The following is a 26,244-nucleotide window of genomic DNA, read 5'->3' on the forward strand; positions in this document are numbered from 1 at the left end:
AGATGCTGGACATTCTGATTCTATTGGTTGAGTCATGTTCTGAGTCAAATTTAGGTCTAAAATAATTTACTAGCCTGAACAGTCATTCCAGAAAGTTCACACTGGAATCGGATCAGGACTCAGGAAGGAAAAAAGGTTACATCTCAAGTCCATCTGCTGTTGTCTGATGCCCCATCTACACGGAAACGAATTCAGGTGTAATGCAAACGTTTTTTTGTTGTATTGGCCTCTCATCCACATGGAAACGGCGTTTCGGGTGACTGTAAATGATACTTTTTGAAAACGGGTCCAAGAGTGCATAAATCTGTAAACGACTACCGTTTCATCTCCATGTGGATGGCTATCCACATCTTTCTTGAAACAATTACATCACACACAGCGTAGCTCTCTTACGACGCCTGCGCGGTCCGACCAAATTATGAATGGCAGACTACAGGGTTGTGTTCGTGCTGCAGAGGCTACTGAGCTCGTTATGGCTTTTACAGCAAAATCTGATGCTCCTTTACCACCACTGCGCAACGCTCACACAATATGTTCCTAAACCCAACGTGGACAACAACCAGAAGGACAACTAGAAGAAAGTTTGTGTCAGTTTTCTGCGATCTCCTTCTTCTCCTTTGGTGCATTTCCATGGCAGTGTTACAGCGCCACTTACAGGCTTGGCATATGCACTACAGCGTTTCAGTGTTCCTGAAACGACTCCGTCTTTACAGAAAACTTTTCCAAAACCAAACGGCAGTCGTTTTGGTCTCCGTGTGGACAGGGCCTGAGAGGACAATGGAGTGTCGATTACTGATAATCCACCATTTCCTCCTCTCTTGGGTTTCAGGTTCTGTAGAAGTAAAACCTAGACTTTCCTCCCCATCAGTTTGTACTTCAGTACCACAACAGCTTAAGCAGTCAAATAAATGAGGTAAAAATGGCTGACAGTCAGTTTCTCCATGGTGTAAAGCAGTAAGAAGCATCTCTCATCTACTAGAGGGTGATTTCATGAGTGCTATTTTTAAGCTTTGAAAGTGTAAGAAAAAGAGAAACGCCTTTCTCTGTTTTCTTTGCACATCATTCTGCACAACAAATTTACAGTAAATTTAAGCAAACAGCACAAACAAAATATCAGACGTCTTAACCAGAGTACTTGAGAGCGGAAATTCAAAAATAAACTTAAAGAAGAAATAAGCTTAAAATAAAACAGACTCTTTTTGTATAGCTAGTTTACCAAATTAAAAAAATCTAGATACCATTGTCTACATGTTACCAAATAGTTAACCTTTTTAGCAAAAAGGCTAAAGATGACCTCTCACTGGGTGACCTCAGTCGCTGGCTGCTAATCAACTTGGACTGACCCCCTCTCAACTGGAGTGATGCTCCATTCACCAGCTGACCAAGCATGAAATGATTATTGGGTCCCAAGCTGTAAGATCTGGGATTCTGCTGAGCCTCTGCTTGGTTACAGACTCAAATCAGGTGAGAGGAGGGGAGAGGAAGGGAATGCTGTCCAGATACTTTAGATATGGAAGGACGAAGATGGACAAGAGATACAAAGACTACTGTATTTATACACAGTAATGGGTAGAAAGGTCTGCGAAAGAAGCAGAGAATAGAGGAGGGGAACATGAAGGAGGTTTACAGGATAAACGACCATTTGCACAGCTCATTGGTCAGGAAGAATAACCTTGGCAACCTTGGCTCAGTCCAGGAAAAGCTATCTATATATCTGCCACTTTAGCTGCCTTATCTAGCAGAATTACCTGGCTTTTATGGACATGCATCATCAGTCCGGGCCACCCGCATCATCAGCCGGAGACCGATGCATCACTGCCTCGCTCAGAATTTAACAGCAGCTGTCAAACACAGAAACGTCTGCCTTCATTACTGAGCTTACATCAGAACTGCAGGGAGTAAGGGTGCTTGGGGTGCTAGAAAACCCCCACCCCAAGGTGACTGATACGCTTTATAGACATTAAAATTGATTTTTAAAAAACTGAGATGAGTTTTATTTGACATAATGCTGCAAGAATAATCCCCATCATGAAAAAATCCCTGAGGACCACTATAATTTACTCAGAAAGCAATATTCATCAGCGTCTCGATGACCTCTTTGAATCCGGTCAGTCTCAGATTCGTCGTTTAATGACAGTTCAGCATCTGGAAGCATGGCCAGTCTTTTACAGCTCCGGCACTAACAGCCATTTGCTGCAAAGGTTCAGTCAAGACGTCCCACTACACAGCCTGAGAGGTGACAGAGGATTCAGAGCTCAGACAGGATTATGAAGAGCACTAGAATATCAATACAAATCCAATAATACTGGAAATACAGAGAGAACCATTTTCCCTCCATAAAACATCAGGTTAAAAATATCTGTTTATTCTTAAGTCTGGTATAGTTATTATTTCCTACAACATCAAACCGTTCCTTTAAAAAAAGCCACCTTGCTGGAAATAACCAGTAAAAGGCTAGCATGTCTAATAGTTGAACTTCCTGCTGATGTCTTTGAGATGTTGCTTCAATATTTCTACATAATCTTCTTTCCTCATGATGCCATCTGTTTTTAAAGTCCATCCGGCAGCAAAACACCCCAACAACATGATGCTGCCACCCCATACCTCACAGTTAGGATGGTGTTCTCTGGCTTTTTTTCCTCCAAATGTAACGATGGTCATTATGTCCAAACAGTTCAATATTAGCGTCATCAGACCACAGGACATCTATCAGTTTTCTATACCCCTTGTCCTGTTGGGGGTCACAGGGGCTGGAGCCTATCCTTGCTGGCATTGGGCAAGAGGCGGGGTACACTGTGGACTGGTCGCCAGTCAGCCGCAGGGGTGACATTTAGAGACAGACAACCAGGCACTGGTTTGACCGTGGATAATGACACGCTCTCTCAGCAGCATCTTCACAAGCTCTTAGCTTCTGTTCTAGTGTTGATTCACACATTCACACTAAGACTGTTCATCTCTGGGCCACAGAACCGTCTCCTTCCTGAGCGCTATGGTGGCTGGACATTCTCATGGTGTTTATACTGGTGTTTATGGTGTTTATACTGGTGTTTATACTGGTGTTTATACTGAGGCCTGTACGACGAAGCCGGATTAACAAGCCCTGGATATCTCTCCGCTAGCCGGTTTGACTTATCAAGACATTTGCAATCCGGATCAGCTGTACGACGAAGCTGGTTATCAACTCGCTAATTGCAGCCAGGGTTTTCCAATCTGGATCAGTGCGCGCTCACATGAAAGGGGTGGTCTTTGCAACGTCTGACCAATCACAAACATGGAGAAAGCCTGTAGAGCAGCGTCTTTTCAATGGAGGAACAGACAATCATTCTTCAAAAATAGGAGGAATTTAAATCAGTCATCCAGGCCAGAAGCAACACTGTCGCCGCAGCAAAAGCCAGGAATGAATGCTGGCACAAAACTGCTGACTCTGTTAAATTCGTCAGACTATACAAATTTAATTTATGGGACAATATCAATGGACAGCACTCTGATCACTCAGTGTCACTTTATTACGGCACAGATGTTTCAGTCACTCTTGCACCGCCTGCAGCTGGTACAAAACGCAGCTGCCCGTCTCCTCACTGGCAAACGCAAGTGTGACCACATATCCCCTGTTTTAGCTTCATTGCACTGGCTCCCGGTTGCTTTTAGAATAGATTTTAAAATGTTATTGTTTGTTTTTAAAGCTCTTAACGGCCTAGCCCCCCAGTACCTGACTGAGCTCCTCCACTACCATGTCCCTGTCAGAACACTGAGATCGTCTAGTCAGTTGTTGTTGATCACCCCCAAAACAAGGTACAAAACCAAAGGTGACCGAGCCTTTGTGACGGCTGCCCCTCGACTCTGGAACAACTTGCCCTGGCATATCTGCTCTGCGGAATCAATTGAGGTTTTTAAATTATCTCTCAAGACTCACCTCTTCTCCCTGGCTTTTGATCAAGGTTGAGTGGACATCTGGCAAAATCTTAACTAATTTTTAACTTTTAATATATATATATTTGCATTGTGTTTATGTATCTTGGTATTGTATCTGCACTGCGTTGATCTGTACAGCACTTTGGTCAACCCCGGTTGTTTTAAATGTGCTTTATAAATAGAGTTTGAGTTGAGTTGAGTTGAGATGTTTGGGGCGGAGCTTCCTCGGCGAATTTTGTGTTGTAATATTAATTCCTCGCACGTTCCATTAATCCATGTTCCTACTGTTAAGGTTTTTACACACTGTCCGTTATTTTCGGATCCGTAATCCAACAAAAAAAACATCACACACTCGGACCTTGCACACTGGGTCTGATGCCTTTTTATTTGCCTTCACTGCGAAAATGAGTAAAAGGTAGTAAATAGTTTAGTACTGCGAGCCTGCATCTCTGTCACTCCTTTAAAATCCCGCTGGATCCATCCTGACAGAGAGCTCCATTCAGCACCTGCCCATGCGTCGGAGCGCTGAGAGAAGTTGGAGAGATGGAGGGCAACTTTTTAATTCAGTCTCTGTTATGAGCTGTGAGTAGGCTACAAATGTAGCCTCTTTATCTGTTATATTTCCATAGCTGATATCCACATTATACACCCGCAAACTACAGGGTTTTAAGTGAGGTTTCAGGGCGAGAGAGAGGGAGGAGGGGTCTGGTGAGGGTGAGCAAGCGAGGAGGACGCAGTGGACACTGTTTTAAATCATCACTCACCCACTGAAATGACTTGGACTGATGCGAAATTTCGCATTAAATCGAGCCTGTTCTGACAAGAAAGAACGGACGAAAATTTCGACAACAGTGTGCAACCTTGATTAGAACTACATGAGCTCGATTTTCTTTTTTAACATGCGAAAAAAATTCGGACGAAATAATCAGACCTAGTGTGCAGAGGACATAATGTGTGACCATTATTATTAACCCCATTATTTCAGATACAATCCTAGTGGAGCAAAAAAGACTTGGGAACAGAAGCACAAATACAAAAACATAGCGGCGGGTGACAAGGCTTTATTTCTTCACACTGTCTCTGCTGTGTGGATGAAATCACTGGAATTAATTGTCATCTATCCCTAAATATTCTTTCTCTCCTAAGCACTCTTCTCTTCTCCCATGCACCAACCAGGATCTTCTAAGAATGGGCAGGCCATTTTACAAGAGAACTGATTGGTCAGGAGGCGGTGCTTTTATTCTTGCTGATCAGAACATAACCTGCTCCGGAGCAGGTTAGCCGTTCAGCATAAGATACCATGGTGATTTATCCCGGTAAGCAGTGAACCAGCTTCTTCGTACAGAAATTCCAGGGTTAATCCTGAAGTTATCTGGATAAGAAAAAATCTGGTATTTATACTGATGTTTATGGTGTTTATACTGGTGTTTATACTGGTTTTTATGGTGTTTATACTGGTGTTTATACTGGTTTTTATGGTGTTTATACTGGTGTTTATACTGATGTTTATGGTGTTATTACTGGTGCTTATACTGGTGTTTATACTGATGTTTATGGTGTTTATACTGGTGTTTATACTGATGTTTATGGTGTTTATACTGGTGATTATACTGGTTTTTATGGTGTTTATACTGGTGTTTATACTGGTTTTTATGGTGTTTATACTGGTGTTTATGGTGTTTATACTGGTGTTTATACTGGTGATTATGGTGTTTATACTGGTGTTTATGGTGTTATTACTGGTGTTTATGTTGGTGTTTATACTGGTGTTTATGGTGTTTATACTGGTGTTTATGGTGTTATTACTGGTGTTTATGTTGGTGTTTATACTGGTGTTTATGGTGTTTATACTGGTGTTTATACTGATGTTTATGGTGTTTATACTGGTGATTATACTGGTTTTTATGGTGTTTATACTGGTGTTTATACTGGTTTTTATGGTGTTTATACTGGTGTTTATGGTGTTTATACTGGTGATTATGGTGTTTATACTGGTGTTTATACTGGTTTTTATGGTGTTTATACTGGTGTTTATACTAGTGATTATGGTGTTTATACTGTTGTTTATACTGGTGTTTATGGTGTTTATACTGGTGTTTATGGGGTTTTTACTGGTGTTTATGCTGGTGTTTATACTGGTGTTTATACTGGTTTTTATGGTGTTTATACTGGTGATTCTGGTGTTTATACTGGTGTTTATACTGGTGATTATGGTGTTTATACTGGTGTTTATGGTGTTTATACTGGTGTTTATGGGGTTTTTACTGGTGTTTATACTGGTGTTTATGGTGTTTATACTGTTGTTTATACTAGTGTTTATACTTGTGATTATACTGGTGTTTGTACTGGTGTTTGTTTATACTAGTGTTTATACTGGTGTCTATGGTGTTTATACTAGTGTTTCTACTGGTATTTATACTGGTGTTTATACTGGTGTTTATAGTGTTTCTACTGGTGTTTTACTGGTGTTTTACTGGTGTTTATACTAGTGTGTATACTGGTGTTTATACCAGTGTTTATACTGGTGTCTATGGTGTTTATACTAGTGTTTCTACTGGTATTTATACTGGTGTTTATACTGGTGTTTATAGTGTTTCTACTGGTGTTTTACTGGTGTTTTACTGGTGTTTATACTAGTGTGTATACTGGTGTTTATACCAGTGTTTATACTGATGTTTATGGTGTTATTACTGGTGCTTATACTGGTGTTTATACTGATGTTTATGGTGTTTATACTGGTGTTTATACTGATGTTTATGGTGTTTATACTGGTGATTATACTGGTTTTTATGGTGTTTATACTGGTGTTTATACTGGTTTTTATGGTGTTTATACTGGTGTTTATGGTGTTTATACTGGTGTTTATACTGGTGATTATGGTGTTTATACTGGTGTTTATGGTGTTATTACTGGTGTTTATGTTGGTGTTTATACTGGTGTTTATGGTGTTTATACTGGTGTTTATGGTGTTATTACTGGTGTTTATGTTGGTGTTTATACTGGTGTTTATGGTGTTTATACTGGTGTTTATACTGATGTTTATGGTGTTTATACTGGTGATTATACTGGTTTTTATGGTGTTTATACTGGTGTTTATACTGGTTTTTATGGTGTTTATACTGGTGTTTATGGTGTTTATACTGGTGATTATGGTGTTTATACTGGTGTTTATACTGGTTTTTATGGTGTTTATACTGGTGTTTATACTAGTGATTATGGTGTTTATACTGTTGTTTATACTGGTGTTTATGGTGTTTATACTGGTGTTTATGGGGTTTTTACTGGTGTTTATGCTGGTGTTTATACTGGTGTTTATACTGGTTTTTATGGTGTTTATACTGGTGATTCTGGTGTTTATACTGGTGTTTATACTGGTGATTATGGTGTTTATACTGGTGTTTATGGTGTTTATACTGGTGTTTATGGGGTTTTTACTGGTGTTTATACTGGTGTTTATGGTGTTTATACTGTTGTTTATACTAGTGTTTATACTTGTGATTATACTGGTGTTTGTACTGGTGTTTGTTTATACTAGTGTTTATACTGGTGTCTATGGTGTTTATACTAGTGTTTCTACTGGTATTTATACTGGTGTTTATACTGGTGTTTATAGTGTTTCTACTGGTGTTTTACTGGTGTTTTACTGGTGTTTATACTAGTGTGTATACTGGTGTTTATACCAGTGTTTATACTGATGTTCATGGTGTTTATACTGGTGTTTATGGGGTTTTTACTGGTGTTTATACTGGTGTTTATACTGGTGTTTACGGTGTTTATACTGGTGTTTATGGGGTTTTTACTGGTGCTTATACTGGTGTTTATACTGATGTTCATGGTGTTTAAACTGGTGTTTATGATGTTCATACTGGTGTTTATGCTGGTGTTTATGGTGTTTATACTAATGTTTATACTGGTTTTTATGGTGTTTATACTGGTGTTTATACTGGTGTTTATGGTGTTTATACTGGTGTTTATACTGGTGTTTATGGTGTTTATACTGGTGTTTGTACTGGTTTTTATTGTGTTTATACTGGTGTTTATACTGGTGATTATGGTGTTTATACTGGTGATTATGGTGTTTATACTGGTGATTATGGTGTTTATACTGGTGTTTATACTGGTGTTTATGGTGTTTATACTGGTGATTATGGTGTTTATACTGGTGTTTATACTGGTGTTTATGGTGTTTATACTGGTGTTTATACTAGTGATTATGGTGTTTATACTGTTGTTTATACTGGTGTTTATGGTGTTTATACTGTTGTTTATACTGGTGTTTATGGTGTTTATACTGGTGTTTATGGGGTTTTTACTGGTGTTTATGCTGGTGTTTATACTGGTGTTTATACTGGTTTTTATGGTGTTTATACTGGTGATTCTGGTGTTTATACTGGTGTTTATACTGGTGATTATGGTGTTTATACTGGTGTTTATGGTGTTTATACTGGTGTTTATGGGGTTTTTACTGGTGTTTATACTGGTGTTTATGGTGTTTATACTGTTGTTTATACTAGTGTTTATACTTGTGATTATACTGGTGTTTGTACTGGTGTTTGTTTATACTAGTGTTTATACTGGTGTCTATGGTGTTTATACTAGTGTTTCTACTGGTATTTATACTGGTGTTTATACTGGTGTTTATAGTGTTTCTACTGGTGTTTTACTGGTGTTTTACTGGTGTTTATACTAGTGTGTATACTGGTGTTTATACCAGTGTTTATACTGGTGTTTATGGTGTTTATACTGGTGCTTATACTGGTGTTTATACTGATGTTCATGGTGTTTATACTGGTGTTTAAACTGGTGTTTATGATGTTCATACTGGTGTTTATGCTGGTGTTTATGGTGTTTATACTAATGTTTATACTGGTTTTTATGGTGTTTATACTGGTGTTTATACCAATGTTTATGGTGTTTATACTGGTGTTTATACTGGTGTTTATGGTGTTTATACTGGTGTTTGTACTGGTTTTTATTGTGTTTATACTGGTGTTTATACTGGTGATTATGGTGTTTATACTGGTGATTATGGTGTTTATACTGGTGTTTATACTGGTGTTTATGGTGTTTATACTGGTGATTATGGTGTTTATACTGGTGTTTATACTGGTGTTTATGGTGTTTATACTGGTGTTTATGGGGTTTTCACTGGTGTTTATGCTGGTGTTTATACTGGTGTTTATACTGGTTTTTATTTTGTTTATACTGGTATTTATACTGATGTTTATGGTGTTTATACTGGTGTTTATACTGGTGATTATGGTGTTCATACTGGTGTTTATACTGTTGTTTATGGTGTTTATACTGGTGTTTATGGGGTTTTTACTGGTGTTTATACTGGTGTTTATACTGGTGTTTATGGTGTTTATACTGGTGCTTATGGGGTTTTCACTGGTGTTTATGGTGTTTATGGTGTTTATACTGGTGTTTATGGTGTTTATACTGGTGTTTATACTGGTGATTATGGTGTTTATACTGGTGTTTTATCTGGTATTTATACTGGTGTTAATACTGGTTTTTATAGTGTTTATACTGGTGTTTTACTGGTGTTTATACTAGTGTGTATACTGGTGTTTATACCAGTGTTTATACTGGTGTTTATGGTGTTTATTATGGTGTTTAAACTGGTGTTTATGATGTTCATACTGGTGTTTATACTGGTGTTTATACTGGTGTTTATGGTGTTTATACTAATGTTTATACTGCTGTTTATACTGGTGTTTATACCAATGTTTATACTGGTGTTTATACTGGTGTTTATACTAGTGTTTATACTGGTGTTTATAGCAATGTTTAAACTGGTGTTTATACTGGTGTTTATACTGGTGTTTATACTGGTGTTTATACAGGTGTTTATACTGGTGTTTATAGTAGTGATTATACTGGTGTTTATACTAGTGTTTATAGTGGTGTTTGTACTGATGATTGTTTACACTGGTGTTTATACTAGTGTTTATACTGGTGTCTATGGTGTTTATACTAGTGTTTATACTGGTATTTATACTGGTGTTTATACTGGTGTTTATGGTGTTTATACTGGTGTTTTACTGGTGTTTTACTGGTGTTTATACTGGTGTTTATACTGGTGTTTATACCAGTGTTTATACTGGTGTTTATGGTGTTTAGACTGGTGTTTATACTGGTGTTTATACTAGTGTTTATACTGATGTTCATGGTGTTTATACTGGTGTTTATACTAGTGTTTATGGTGTTTTTACTAATGTTTATACTGGTGTTTATACTGGTGTTTATACCAGTGTTTATACTGGTGTTTATGGTGTTTAGACTGGTGTTTATACTGGTGTTTATACTAGTGTTTATACTGATGTTCATGGTGTTTATACTGGTGTTTATACTAGTGTTTATGGTGTTTTTACTAATGTTTATACTGGTGTTTAAACTGGTGTTTATACTAGTGTTTATACTAATGTTTATACTGGTGTTTATACTGGTGTTTATACTGGTGTTTATACTAATGTTTATACTGGTGTTTTTATACTGGTGTTTATACTAGTGTTTATACTGGTGTTTATACTAGTGTTTATACTGGGGTTTATGGTGTTTATACTGGTGTTCATACTGGTGTTTATGGTGTTTATACTGGTGTTTATACTGTTGTTTATACTAGTGTTTATACTAGTGATTGTACTAGTGTCAATACTGGTGTTTATACTGGTGTTTGTTTATACTGGTTTTTATACTAGTTTTTATAGTGGTGTTCATACTGGTGTTTATGGTGTTTCTACTGGTGTTTCTACTTGTGCTTATACTGGTGTTTATGGTGTGTATACTGGTGTTTATACTGGTGTTTATACTAGTGTTTATGGTGTTTATACTAATGTTTGTACTGGTGTTTTTACTAATGTTTATACTGGTGTTTATACTGGTGTTTATACTGGTGTTTATACTAATGTTTATACTGGTGTTTATACTGGTGTTTATACTGGTGTTTATACTAATGTTTATACTGGTGTTTGTTTATACTAGTGTTTATACTGGTGTTTATACTAGTGTTTATACTGGTGTTTATGGTGTCTTTACTGGTGTTTAAACTGGTGTTTATGGTTTTTATACTAGTGTTTATACTGTTGTTCATACTGGTGTTTATGGTGTTTATACTGGTGTTTATACTGTTGTTTATACTAGTGTTTATACTAGTGATTGTACTAGTGTTTATGCTGGTGTTCATACTGGTGTTTATGGTGTTTATACTGGTGTTTATACTGTTGTTTATACTAGTGTTTATACTAGTGATTGTACTAGTGTTTATGCTGGTGTTCATACTGGTGTTTGTTTATACTGGTGTTTATACTAGTGTTTATACTGCTATTTATTTTGGTGTTTATACTGGTGTTTATGGTGTTTACACTGGTGTTTTACTGGTGTTTATACTAGTGTGTATACTGGTGTTTATACCATTGTTTATACTGGTGTTTATGGTGTTTATACTGGTGTTTATACTGGTGTTTAAACTCATGTATATACTGATGTTTGTTGTGTTTATACTGGTGTTTATGGTGTTTATACTGGTGTTTATACTGGTGTTTATGATGTTTATACTGTTGTTTGTGGTGTTTATACTGGTGTTTATGGTGTTTATACTGGTGTTTATACTGGTGTTTAAACTCATGTATATACTGATGTTCGTTGTGTTTATACTGGTGTTTATACTGGTGTTTATGATGTTTATACTGTTGTTTGTGGTGTTTATACTGGTGTTTATGGTGTTTATACTGGTGTTTATACTGGTGTTTAAACTCATGTATATACTGATGTTCGTTGTGTTTATACTGGTGTTTATACTGGTGTTTATGATGTTTTTACTGTTGTTTGTGGTGTTTATACTGGTGTTTATGGTGTTTGTACTGGTGTTTGTTTATACTGGTGTTCATGTTGATTATACTGGTGTTTATACTAGTGTTTATAGTGGTGTGTATACTCATGTTTATACTGGTGTTTATGGTGTTTATACTGGGGCATATATGACGAAGCTGGATTTTCTCTTATGGAGGTAACTTCAGGATTTACCCTGAGTTTTCTGTATGACGACGCTGGTTCACTGCTTACCGGGCTAAATCAACGTGGTATCTTATGCTGTTTATACTGGTGTTTATACTAGTGTTTATACTGGTGTCTATGGTGTTTATACTGGTGTTTATACTAGTGTTTATGGTGTTATTACTGGTGTTTATATTGGTGTTTATGGTGTTTATACTGGGGCCTGTATGACGACGCTGGATTTTCTCTTATGGAGATAAATTCAGGATTAACCCTGAGTTTTCTGTACGACGACCCTGGTTCACTGCTTTCAAGGCTAAATTACTGTGGTATCTTATGCTGTTTATACTGGTGTTTATACTAATGTTTATACTGGTGTTTATGGTGTTTATACTGGTGTTTATGGTGTTTATACTGGTGTTTATAGTGTGTATACTAGTGTTTATACTAGTGTTTATACTGGTGTTTTACTGGTGTTTATACTAGTGTTTATACTGGTGTTTATGGTGTTTATACTAGTGTTTATACTGGTGTTTATGGTGTTTATACTGGTGTTTATACTGGTGTTCATGGTGATTATACTGGTGTTTATACTAGTGTATCTACTGGTGTTTATACTGGTGTTTATACTGGTGTTTATACTGGTGTTCATGGTGATTATACTGGTGTTTATACTGGTGTATCTACTGGTGTTTATACTGGTGTTCATGGTGATTATACTGGTGTTTATACTAGTGTATCTACTGGTGTTTATACTAATGTTTATACTGGTGTTTATGGTGTTTATACTGGTGTTTATGGTGTTTATACTGGTGTTTATGGTGTTTATACTCGTGTTTATACTGGTGTTCATGGTGATTATACTGGTGTTTATAGTGTTTATACTGGTGTTTATGGCGTTTATACTCAGGCATGTATGACCAAGCTGGATTTTCTCTTATCGAGATAACTTCAGGATTAACCCTGAGTTTTCTGTACGACGACGCTGGTTCACTGCTTACCGGGCTAAATCACCGTGGTATCTTATGCTGAACAGCTATCCTGCTCCGGAGCAGGTTATGTTCTGGATAAGATATCAGTGAGAATAAAAGCCGCGCCTCCTGACCAATCAGTTCTCTTGGAAAATGGCCTGCCCATTCTTAGAAGATCCTGGTTGGTGCACGGAAGAAGAGGGGACCGCTTAGGAAAGAAAGAATATTTAGGGATAATTCCGGTGATTTCATCCATACAACAGAGACAGTGTGGAGACATAAGGCCTTGCCACTCGCCACTTTGATATATGTTTTTACATTTGATCAAAAAGGACTTGTTCCCAAGTCCTTTTTGATCCACTAGGATTGCATCTGAAATAATGGGGTTAATAATAATGGTCACACGTAATGTCCTTTGCACACTAGGTCTGATTATTTTCGTCTGAATTTTTCGCATGTTAAAAAAGAAAATCGAGCTCATGTAGATCTAATCAAGGACGCCGAAATTTTCAGCCATCATTTTTTGTCGGACTAGGCTCGATTTTATGCAAAATTTCGCATCAGTCCAAGTCATTTCAATGGGTGAGTGATGATTTAAAACAGTGTCCACTGCGTCCTCGCTTGCTCACCCTCACCAGACCCCTCCTCCCTCTCTCTCGCCCTGAAACCTCACTTAAAACCCTGTGGTTTGCGGGTGTATAATGTGGATATCAGCTATGGAAATATAACAGATAAAGAGGCTACATTTGTAGCCTACTCACAGCTCATAACAGAGACTGAATTAAAAAGTTGCCCTCCATCTCTCCAACTTGGCTCTGTACTATGACGCATGGGCAGGTGCTGAATGGAGCTCTCTGTCAGGATGGATCCAGCGGGATTTTAAAGGAGTGACAGAGATGCAGGCTCGCAGTACTAAACTATTTACTACCTTTTACGAATTTTTGCAGTGAAGGCAAATAAAAAGGCATCAGACCCAGTGTGCAAGGTCCGAGTGCGTGATGTTTTTTTTTGGATTACGGATCCGAAAAAACGCATGTGAAAATAATGGACAGTGTATAAAAACCTTAACAGCAGAAACATGGATTAAAGGAACGCACAACTACTCATGCAAGGAATTAATATTACAACACAAAATTTGCCAAGGAAGCTCTGCCCCAAACATCTGTGCCGTAATAAAGTGACACTGAGTGATCAGAGTGCTGTCCATTGATATTGTCAATGACTCAGAATAAACAAAATGAAGGTTTTGGAGTGTCCCGGTCAAAGTCCGGACTTAAATCCAGTTGAGATGCTGTGGTGTGACCTTAAATGGACAGTTCATGCCGGAAACCCTCCAATAAGGCTGAGTTAAAACAATTATGTGAAGAAGAGTGGGACAACATTCCTCCACAGCGATGAGAAAGACTCATCACCAGTTATCACAAACGCTTGATTTCAGTTATTGCTGCCATGTTTCATTTTTATTTGAATGACAAATTTTGGGTGTATTTTCAAGTGGGTCAGTTGGTCAAAGAAATTTTAGCTGTTCACTAGACATGTTTTATCAGCGTAATATTTTCACAGATTTACTGTAATTGAACATGGAAATTATAACACATTAATGAGATGAAATTAACGCAACATTCCAGTCATTGTAACTCAATTTGGATACAAATATTTAACTTGTTTATGTGGTAGACTCAAGCCAGCACTGTAGTAAGTTTAACCCAGCATTTGGTTTGAACTTTGAACCCATTCTGGGTCAGATTAACCCAGCATGTAGTTGGTCCAATAGTTACCCAGCAGAGAAGCTAAAATCTACTGGGATGTTTTTAACCCAGCATTTTTTAGGCTTTATAATAGCATTAAACTTCCTGCTGCATAAATCAGGATTTTATCAGTTGATTAGTTTGAACATTAAGGACTTTTTTCCCCATGAGAATCAACAGCAGCCCAAACTGAAACAGACTTCACATCACACATTTACACAGACATGATCAATGTTAGAATGAACAGAGAAGCACAGCGATGTTTATTTGATGGAGAGGATGAGATGGAAGACGATGATGAGTGGACATTACTGAACACTGCACACCATCATAGGGGTTAATATGACACAGTGTTCTTTACACTCTTTTACATGCAGTTTAAACTGGACTGATGATGTGTTTATTTCCACCAAATCGCCGTCCATAATGACAATCCCGCCATCATCTACATGTGCCTCTCTCCCTTCCCAAAGAAAAATCAGAGAGAACAAGTAAAGTACCGGAGAAACATCTGCCTATGCTGATCCTGCTCTGTCTGACAGCAGGATTAAACATCTGTTAGAAATCAAAACATCTCAATGTACAAAAAAATGCAACGTGTGCACACTGTGGTGTAGTCATTTTCATATAAGCAGAAATAATTCACAACTAGCTACATCGCATACAGACAAACATCCTCTGTCAAAACTCATCCTATGAGCTGATTTATTTAAAGGTGTCCTGTATTAATGTGTGCCGCTCTGGCCTTCGATCATGGACTGTAACATAAATGACATCTCAAACTCACCACTGCTCCTCTAATACTTCAGCTCACTTTCTGTTTTAATGTTCTTTTCCCCAAATAAAATTATTTGTATCTTTCTGAAAGGAGACTAGGCACACATGGCAGCAGAGTCTGATATTCAGCTTAAACATGTTTCATTCTAAAGGGCCTCATGCTGAGTCGCTACTGCTGCCACAGCACATTTTTGCACTGTTTGCTCCAATTAACCAGTTGCGTGCATTTTGTATGCAGTTAGCGTGGATTTCCTCTTTGCATGTGCTCTTTGGATACAGTGTTTATACTGGTGTTTATACTGGTGTTTATACTGGTGTTCATGGTGATTATACTGGTGTTTATAGTGTTTATACTGGTGTTTATAGTGTTTATACTGGTGTTTATACCAGTGTTCATGGTGTTTATACTGGTGTTCATACTGGTGTTTATACTGGTGTTCATAGTGTTTATACTGGTGTTTATGGTGTTTATACTGGTGTTTATACTGATGTTTATGGTGTTTATACTGGTGTTTATACCAGTGTTCATGGTGTTCATATTGGTGTTCATACTGGTGTTTATACTGGTGTTTACACTGGTGTTTATGGTGTTTATACTGGTGTTTATACTGGTGTTCATGGTGATTATACTGGTGTTTATAGTGTTTATACTGGTGTTTATAGTGTTTATACTGGTGTTTATACCAGTGTTCATGGTGTTTATACTGGTGTTCATAGTGTTTATACTGGTGTTTATACTGGTGTTTATGGTGTTTATACTGGTGTTTATACTGATGTTTATGGTGTTTATACTGGTGTTTATACCAGTGTTCATGGTGTTCATATTGGTGTTCATACTGGTGTTTATACTGGTGTTTACACTGGTGTTTATGGTGTTTATACTGGTGTTTATACTGGTGTTCATGGTGATTATACTGGTGTTTATAGTGTTTATACTGGTGTTTATAGTGTTTATACTGGTGTTTATACCAGTGTTCATGGTGTTTATACTGGTGTTCATAGTGTTTATACTGGTGTTTATACTGGTGTTTATGGTGTTTATACTGGTGTTTATACTGATGTTTATGGTGTTTATACTGGTGTTTATACCAGTGTTCATGGTGTTCATATTGGTGTTCATACTGGTGTTTATACTGGTGTTTACACTGGTGTTTATGGTGTTTATACTGGTGTTTATACTGGTGTTCATGGTAATTATACTAGTGTTTATACTGTTGTTTATACTGGTGTTTACAGTTTTTATACTGGTATTTTACTGGTGTTTGTTTATACTGGTGTTTATACTGGTGTTAATACCAGTGTTCATGGTGTTCATACTGTTGTTTATACTGGTGTTTATACTGGTGTTTATTGTGTTTATACTGGTGTTTATGGTGTTATCACTGGTGTTTATACTGGTGTTTATGGCGTTTATACTCAGGCATGTATGACCAAGCTGGATTTTCTCTTATCGAGATAACTTCAGGATTAACCCTGAGTTTTCTGTACGACGACGCTGGTTCACTGCTTACCGGGCTAAATCACCGTGGTATCTTATGCTGATCTGGTGCAGTCTTTTCTGCCATTTTTGAGCTAAATAACGTGCAAAAAGCCACTCTATTCTATAGAGGATCTGCCCCAAAATGTCTGCCAGTGTATGAGCTAGCTGACAGGCTTGTGTTGTTTAGGAGGGGGCAGGTTGTACACGTCCTGGGTGATCCCCCCTGGAATTTTTCTCCTTAGACACATATTCCCCTGTCTCACAAAAAAACATCATTCCAGTCAGATTCCAATTCCACAACCCTGTCTGAGATTCCATTAAAATGGAATTTAAAGGGGGCCCAAAAATATTAGGGCTGTAGTCAACTATAGAAAATCTTCAGCAACCCACACAGCAGCCAGTCGATTGGCCATACAGGTTAAAAAGAAAAGAAGAAGAAGAAAAAAAATCAACTTAATCCATGACAGTCTCCTCATTGCACCCTCTGGTCATCTGAATGGCCTGTAAAATGGACATAACAGGCTTTCTGGGGCACTTTGCAGTATTTTTATCCTCATTACAATAGTAACAGCGGACTCAGAGATGATCAGGGAGCACCTACCTTCAACTATGTGGTTTCCATAACTCTCTGGCATTATACAGCCTACAACATATCCTCATACAAATGTTTGTATTAATTGTTTTATGAAAACTTTTAACAGGATCACTTGTTCCATCCCCACTCTCATTTATGAGCATATATCAGACCGCATGCATTATTTAAAGAGGCATGAACTGTTTTAATTTACATTTCATACAGAGCCCCAAATTTTTTGAAACTGGGGTTGTGAGTAAAACAGTTAGCTGTCAGGTAGGGATAACATTGACTGGACCTTGAATGAGTGTAAGATATGGCTTGTTGGATTAGGGTAATGGGAGAGCGTCCAACTCCGATAAGCACTGACCATCAATGACATCAGATGAAACAACGGCGTGCTCTAATCACCTGGTGATTACGGGAGTGAGGCGTTCTTTAAAGGTGTAATTGGGAGGGGCAGAGATGTGATGAAAATGTTGTTGGTACCTGTAGATAAGCTGTCAACATGTCAGCAGTAATGAGCCAGCACCTGACAAGCATTCACGTCTCCAGTAAGTGATTTTGACACACTAGCTGGGAAAATATCCAAAAATGCTGTTTTCACCCTGGTTAAGCTCTTTTATGATTCTCTCTCATTGTTGTTCACATTTGCACATGCTCTGGCTCTGTCTGTGTCTGACTGACTGATGCTACTCCATACAGAGTTGGGTTTGGTTGTACTGAAAGCCCTCGCTAATGGCTGCCTCCACTGGTGTACATCCCTCAGGTCTAGCTTTAGCATTTTGTCCTTTTTACTAGAACTGGACCACATCTCTGTATAAGATAAAGAATTAAAACCCTAAAAGCTTTTCATGTTGGGAAAGATGTTTCACACTTCTGCCAACCTGCCTCAGCATGAGTTTGAGATAATTAAGGGAGAAACAGCTACTTGTTGTGAGTGGTTGTATACAAAGCCTGCTAGTGAGGTGATTAGCTCAGACGTAGCCACAGTGGCGGTTTTGCCAGAACTGGATAACGTGTCTTTATTAAAACAGAGTAACACTGAAAGCTTTCCATGGCAGAAAAGATGCTTTCACTCTTCTCCCAGTCTGCTTTGGCATGGCTTTCCAGTCATGGCGGTGGGCTTGTCTGGTATATCCAGGGCCTGCTGCAGTGTTAGCTGTTAGCTTGTTAGCTGAGATGTCACTATAGCAGAGAGCCACACCGACAGCTTGTCTTGGCAGAGAAGAGGATTATCTGCCTGTAGGGACGTGTCCCCTCCCTCTTTGGCTCATCAGGCACTTTTGCTGATACAGCAACATCGGCATAATACCGCAATTTCAGTTAAAAATGACATCCGCCTCATGCAACACCAGCAGGAATCATGGGAAATACGATCCACAGTTTTTATTTAAAATGTTACTAGGAGCTCTGTTTTTGGCTAGGGTTGGGATAACAGTGCCTGAATCAATATTTTTGAGATAGTTGAGAGTCAGTGGGAGACGACAGCTGTCTGGGTATCTAAATAAATCTCAGACATATCTTTATAAGATGCCAGCTTTATGTGGGATAAGAGAGGAAAACCGATGCAACTTAACCCTTTGCCTACTGAGTCTAAAAATGGCAATCTGGACATATTTTATTATGGCTGTAAAATAATCAGGAACTGCCCTAAGTCTGAGAGCTTTGGCCCCTTTTCCCAGGAGTATTTGAACTTGACTTTTCAACATCTGGTTAATGATTATTGCACATTATATGGAATTGTCAGCAGTTTTAAAAAAGAAAAACACTAAAACAGATTTGTTTTTCATGGCTTTTATGACAAGAAATGTTGTTATTGCTCATGAAGTTTTGATTTGACATTTGAAATGTGAACTTATACATGTTTAGAACAATCAGCAGTCATTTTTTGAGTCTAGGACTCTGGGTGTGCAAAACACAGTGCAAAAGATAACTATATACATAGGCCACAATTAGTGCAAAAAAGTGGAAAAATGCATTCTCAACATTCTCAGTAACATATTGTTATTGCACATGACAGACACGCACAAATGCCACTATCTAACGCTATTTTTAGAAAACAAAACACCACTCTCACTCACTCTCCTTTTACTCTCTTCCTTCACTCTCCTTTCTCACTCGTCTTCTGCCAAAGCTGCCGTTTTCACGGTGCTGTTCGACATTACCGTAATATATATACTAGGGCTGAAACAATTCCTTGAATTATTCGGATGATGCGAATCAAAAAATTCCTCAAGGTAAATGATCTGCCTCAGTCTTGTATCCATATATGCCCGTACTGTAGCCTGGACATCGCGCCGTGTGTTGCACGGCGTGCTGTTTCACACGGACGGCTATTTGTGTGGCACAATGTACTTGTTTCCACTGCTACTTTAATGCAACATGCATGATACGAGGCGTGAAAATCACAAAGGAAGAGAAGGTGATGCAGTGATGCTTACAGACATGCGTCCTGCGTTTTCACACAGCCACTGCCTGGGGCTGGCAGATATGGCACTATGCCGGCACCGGTGAACCTATGCAGATCTTCAAGTTGATCTTGCCAGCATGACTCGCTGGAGTGAGACAGCGCTCAGTTTATGTCTGCAGACTTGAGGGAATTTCATAAACTTCTGGTTTATTGGCCCGACAGTTTCACAGAACACCGTCAGGGGTCACGATTCAAGTCCTGTTTTAGGGCTTTCCCTCTCTCTCTCTCTCTCTTTCTTCCACAAGTGCACGTCATTCATTTCATTATAAATTATTTAAAACTCAGCGCCCTGATGTCTTGATTTCAGCATATTTTTCAAAAAGTGTCAGCATCCCAAATAATTTTATAAGACTTATATTTATAATAAATTGACACCAATTAAATAGAAACACACTATTGCCACAGACATTGACTGAGACTAAATAGGTCAAAGTTCATCATCATACAGTCAGGATTCAACAGGTCACAGAGGCAGCTTTATCCTTTAAAATATGTTCTCCATGTCAGTGGCTGGTCTTAAAAGATCATATTTTTATGGTGGGTAAACTCACAAACAAAAATGTGCAAAAATTAAAAGTGGAACACGCTTTGAAAAAAAGACCATATTCCTGTAATCCAAAAAAATCCCCTCAGACTTCATCAGACCTCTGTGTGAATAATGGAACTCTGTTCTTGCTAGAATTCGAAATATTACACGTATGCATAAAGTAGAGGATGTTTGATAAAATGATTGTGTCCCTTTACCTTAATGACAAATTGGGAAATAAAAATAAACTACAATAGAAGAAATAAAGTCTTAGCACCCAAAATTTCCTGGGAGAGGATCCCTAAAACCCAAAATATGGCATAATCTAATGTCATTATTAAACTTCCTTTCCTTGTAACGTTAAGAAATGTCATCAGAACTTCATTGCACTTTGTAAAATGTACTTTCTTTAAAGAATATACCAATTTTTAATAAAGAAGTAGGTCATTTAAGGGACCCAGCTTCTTTTCTCATTTTTGTCTAGAACTGCTTCTCTTGAAAAAGCCAAAGTGACTAATAAAAAATGCAATATTTTTTTATATATAATTTTTGTTTTATAAAAAACTAGGTTCAGGAACTAAGACCACGCCTCTCACGTAATCCAATTTCCATCCAGCTCCTATTTAATCACCCCTCTTCCGTTCCCTCTCTCCTTTCTTCCGTTTTCACATCGATTACGGCTAGAGCCACGCTTACCTTTTCCCATGGCGGAAGAACTTCAGATTTCAGCCTCAGACGACGACCTCTTTAGGAAACCACTCCATGGATCGGCGTCCGAGCTCTCCCCAACTCCTGCTCTCCAACCCTCCAAGCAGCTTCCTCAATGGATAATTCCAACATCCTCCAACGCCCCCTGCCCGTCAATACCAGGGGAAGACCCAGAGAGCATCAGCAGGATGAACACCGGGGTTCCAGACGTTCCCCCCCTCAACACCGAGAGCCGGGCGCACGAGCTGCAGACGCGAGTCGCCTCTTTCCCGCCGTCGTGCCGAGCCCACACAAACTCCAAACATATCAGAGTGGATGGTCGCTTGCCTGAGACGCACCCTCAGCCAAAAGAATATTCCATTCCATCACTCAGACAACAAAATCAAACTTTTCCCATTCCCTTTAAAGACCCTCTTCCCTCCAAGTCCAAAGTGCTTACCGTAGTGGAGTTTGCTTATGCATTCGGTCTCTGTAGGGACGTCATTTGCTCAGCCTTCCCTGATCGTAGATCTGAACTTGATGATTACATGTCAATTGTTCTAGACCTAGCCTTGCATTTTGGGGGCAGCACCTTTTACACATATCACACACTTTTTGCTTCTCAGGCCACCGGTCGATTACAGCAGTACAACCAGAGCACTTCCTGGGGGACCCTCGATCATGAGTTATACTGTCGCATTTTTGCTGCCACCTCATCCCTTAACTGCCACCTCTGTGGTGCCCCTTCACACCCTGCCACTTGTTGCACAATCGTCTCTTCTCTCCCTCTCATTTCCACTACCAACAACCAAGCACCTTCCTTCAATCTCAGACTTTCTTCCAAAACTCCACCACCATCCATCACACCAAAATCCACCAACTCCAAGACTGCCTTCATTGGTCCAATCGAGAAAGGAAGTGGACAAGAGAGGAAGACCACTTCTTTTCCAAGGGGGAAGAATGATCTGCAACAACATCAATGAACTAGGCTGCAACACATCCAGCTGCTGCCTCCTTCACACATGTTCTTTCTGTGGCGGGGCCCACTCCAGACCAACATGCCCCCATAATCCAACAAAACTTAATCCATGTGAGTACATTGAAACTCCCATGAAAATTCACAATCTTGAACTAGCCTTACAAAACCACCCTGATCGTTCATTCGTCAAGTACCTCATCGATGGCCTCACACATGGTTTCCATCCAGGACTTCACATCACTCCAGATTCCTCCTTCATTTGTGAAAATCTGTAATCAGCCTTGGCTGAGCCTGTCACAGTAGATGAATTCCTCGAGAAGGAAGTCAAAGAAAACTTCATGATCGGCCTATTTTCCCATCCCCCCCGCCCCACCTTCAGAATAAGCCCCATCGGCGTCGCCACTCTAAAATACTCAGGAAAAAAGAGACTCATAATTGACCTTTCATCTCCTCACGGCTCCTCCATCCCCAGCATCAACAGTTTAATACCAAGTCTTGACTTCTCCATGCATTATTCCACCATTGATCATGCCATCTCCCTCATCCGCCTTGATGGCCAAGAAGCCTGGCTTTCTAAAGCAGACATTACCAGTGCCTTCAAAGGGCTTCCCATTCACCCTGACTTCTGGCACCTCTTTGGAGTGAGATGGAAAGGAGCTTACTACTTTGCCATTCGTCTGACTTTCGGGTGCAAAGCAGCCCAAAAATCTTCGATTCCCTTTCAGAAGCTCTGTGCTGGATTCTCATAAACAGGCACAAACTCTCCTACGTCATTCACCTCCTTGACGACTTTCTTACCATTACACCACCTTCTTCTCCTCCTTTTCATGGTCTTAACGTGCTCTCCTCCTCCTTCAAAGAACTGGGTGTCCCCCTTTCACCTGAGAAAACTCAAGGCCCCAGCACTTCCCTAGAGTTCCTAGGCATCACTCTCGACTCAGTCTCATTTCAGGCTTCTCTGCCCTTAGAGAATATCCACAGAATTTCCTTACTGATCTCAAACTTCACCCTGGCTAACAGATGCACCAAACGCCAGCTCCTCCCTCTACTAGGCCATCTCAACTACGCCATTCGCATCATTCCCCAAGGTCGATGCTTTTTATCGCATCTCCTCGCCATTGTGGCAACCATCCCATCCCTACATGGTCACATCTCACTTGACAAATCTTGCAAAATGGAACTTAAACTTTGGCAGCAGTTCCTTTCATCTTGGAACAGAATCTCCTTTTTCTATGATGACTACATCTCAAAGCCTGAGGACATTCAACTCTGCACTGATGCAGCTCCCTCCATCAGCTTCGGCGGCTACTTCAAGGGCAAGTGGTTTTCCATCGAATGGCCTCTAGAGTTCTCGGCCTTCACTTCATCTTCCGCGACCCAGGAAATGTACCCGGTCATCATCGCAGCCATCCTTTGGGGGCAACAATGGTCAAAAAAGACCATAGCCATCTATTCAGACAACCAAGCAGTCGTAGAGATCATTAACAAGGGAAGGTCTCACAGTCTTGAGATCATGCAGTTCATACGGAAGCTTACTCTGATTTCCATCCAACACCAATTCATCTTGAAAGCCTTCCACATTCCTGGCCACTGTAACACCATTGCCAATGGGTGAAGTATGAGGGTTTAGCCTTGAGGGTTTAGTCTCTGTCTCGTTTCTCATTTTAGAAATTCAAGCTGTTAGCTCCAGACTCGGATCCTTACCCAACGCCACTCCCTCCATTTTCGTACACCATCTTCAACTGAATCCCCAAATGGAACATCTGGTTAACATCTCACAAGACGCCATTATCAACAGCATTGCCCCAAAATCACTCTCATCCTACTTCACCAGATGGAACTGCTTCAAGGCTTTTCACACTTCCCTAAATCTTCCATTTCCTTCCCTAGACGTTCTGACATTCTCTGGCTTTATCTCTTATGCCCATTCCATCTGGAACATCAAAGCAACTACAATCAAAGTCTATCTAAATGGCATCAACTTCTTCATCAAACTAGCCACAGGATCACCCTGCACAGCTCTGTCCAACGCACACATCGGCATGCTTATTAAAGGCCTCCACAAGACAGAGCCCCGTCCTGAAGCCAGAAGACTTCCTCTCACTTCCGATCTCCTAGCCCGCTGCATTCATACTCTTAGATCCGGCTATACATCTCCTACCATAGACAAAACCCCAGAAGCAATGCTCCTCCTGGCAGTCTTCGGCTTCCTACTTTGCTCAGAGTTCACTACCTCTTCCATAAATTTCAACCCTTCTCATCACGCCATTCTGTCTGACATTACCTTCCTCTCATCCGACTCACTTGTCTTTCACCTCAAACACAGCAAGACAAACCAATCCGGACACCCTCAACCCATATGCATCTTCCAACAAGATTCCTACCTGAGCCCATTTGAACCTATCCGCGATTACATCAACTCAAGGCTAAACCCTCATACTTCACCCAACGAACCTTTGTTCATATCCGAGACAGGTCAAGTAGCCACCCGTTTCTGGTTTCACCGCCATCTCAGTCAAATCCGCTCCAAATCTGGAATACCTCCTAACCTGTACTTTGGTCATTAACTGCGTATCGGAGCTGCTTCTACAGCTTCTAAACAAGGTATACCAGACCACATCATCAAGACACTCAGTCACTGGTCCTCCTCAGCCTACCTCATCTACATCCGTAACGACCTGAACGACCTAAGAAATGCTCACGCGTTGATGTCATCTCGGGGTCCTTCTTGGGGCTCTTATTCTTAGAGCTTGAAGAGACAGACCCCCACACTGGGTCTCCGACCTGCCGAATCTCTCCACAGGTCAATAATCATCCCTCTATTCTTTTCCCTCACTTCTCTTTCGCTGCCGTTCGGCCTCATCCCACGACCTTTCCCCCCCTTTTTCTTTTTCATCCCTCCATACTCTCCTGCAGCTCAATCACCCAATAAAATTTAAAAATTCATTCCTAAGTGGTCTTTGTTAGTGAATAGAGTACTCCATTAATCATCAGAAGAATCGATAGAGTACTCAACTACAAAAAGAATCTATTACTGCAGCCCAAATATATACCACACATCATATATTGCCGGAAAGCACAGATTCTCAGCTCTCTATCAGCATTGGAATTTTTTAGATTGAGCAAACTTTCGACGAGTTACGGTGTTAAGAATCCATGTAGCGGTCTCGTGATACTTCTGGTGTTTTGCCATGGTGTTTTGCTATGAATGCCCACGTCATATGGTTGCGAGTACCATAATGAACCATATATGTGCGCATGCCCACAATTCTCAGCTTTCCAACACCACTGGAATTTTTCTTATCAGACAAACTTTGACAGTCACGGAAATAATACTCCAGACATATAAAACACAGCGCCAGTGCTGGGTCAGTAGGTAAAGGGTTAACACAAAAAAAACACTAATGCCATGAGGAATTTCTTGCCTTCTGTTTTGGGTGGCGGGGTATTAAATAAAGTATTGATATCTGTGTTGTGGTCTGGTAGGTATTGGATGTACTCGGACCGGATTTCAATACTCATCCCTATTTTTGACTTCCTGTTTGAGTTGATCTGATCTATTTAGTTAGTCACATGCTGGAACAGAGACTGTGTGTTTTTGGGCAGTCCAGTGTGGAGAGATGCTTCTGCTTCACACTGGAGCAGTGTTGCCAGCTCCTCAGTACGGAAAGTAGCTATTGGCTGTCCTAAAAGTGGCCAGAAGTAGCTAAATGACATCATCACCTAATTTGCATAATCATGGGTATGCATTTAATTGTAATGGACGCTGTAGGAGACAAAGAGAGAGTAAAAAGATCTTTAAGATGTATAGAACTACAAATGAACTTGCTCCTGTCAATTCTTGTTTTTATAACGTCACAATTCCAACCCTCCTCCTTTATCTGGGCTTGGAATTGGCAAAAAATGACTCAAGAGATACTCTGGCAGAGTAACTTTTATTTTTATTTTTATTATTCTATTTTTCTTAGAAGTTTAGCTTTCTTACTTTTGGTTTAGTTTTAAGCCTTATGGTCCACTTACAAGCCAACATCAAATTCCAGTGAAACATTAACAATTTTAACCATAAAATGAATCATTTTTCTTTTATAAAGTCTTCATTAACAACTTTAAATCAACCAA

The 26,244-nt window shown here is 39.5% G+C and overlaps 1 pseudogene; it reads left to right on the plus strand.

Moving 5' to 3' along the window:
• Positions 1 to 21,163: 21,163 nt before the first annotated feature.
• On the plus strand, positions 21,164 to 23,871 carry LOC121521747 (annotated as a pseudogene).
• The last annotated feature ends 2,373 nt before the right edge of the window (positions 23,872 to 26,244 follow it).

This window comes from Cheilinus undulatus, linkage group 14 (genome assembly GCF_018320785.1).
Source record: "Cheilinus undulatus linkage group 14, ASM1832078v1, whole genome shotgun sequence".
Taxonomy (NCBI): domain Eukaryota; kingdom Metazoa; phylum Chordata; class Actinopteri; order Labriformes; family Labridae; genus Cheilinus; species Cheilinus undulatus.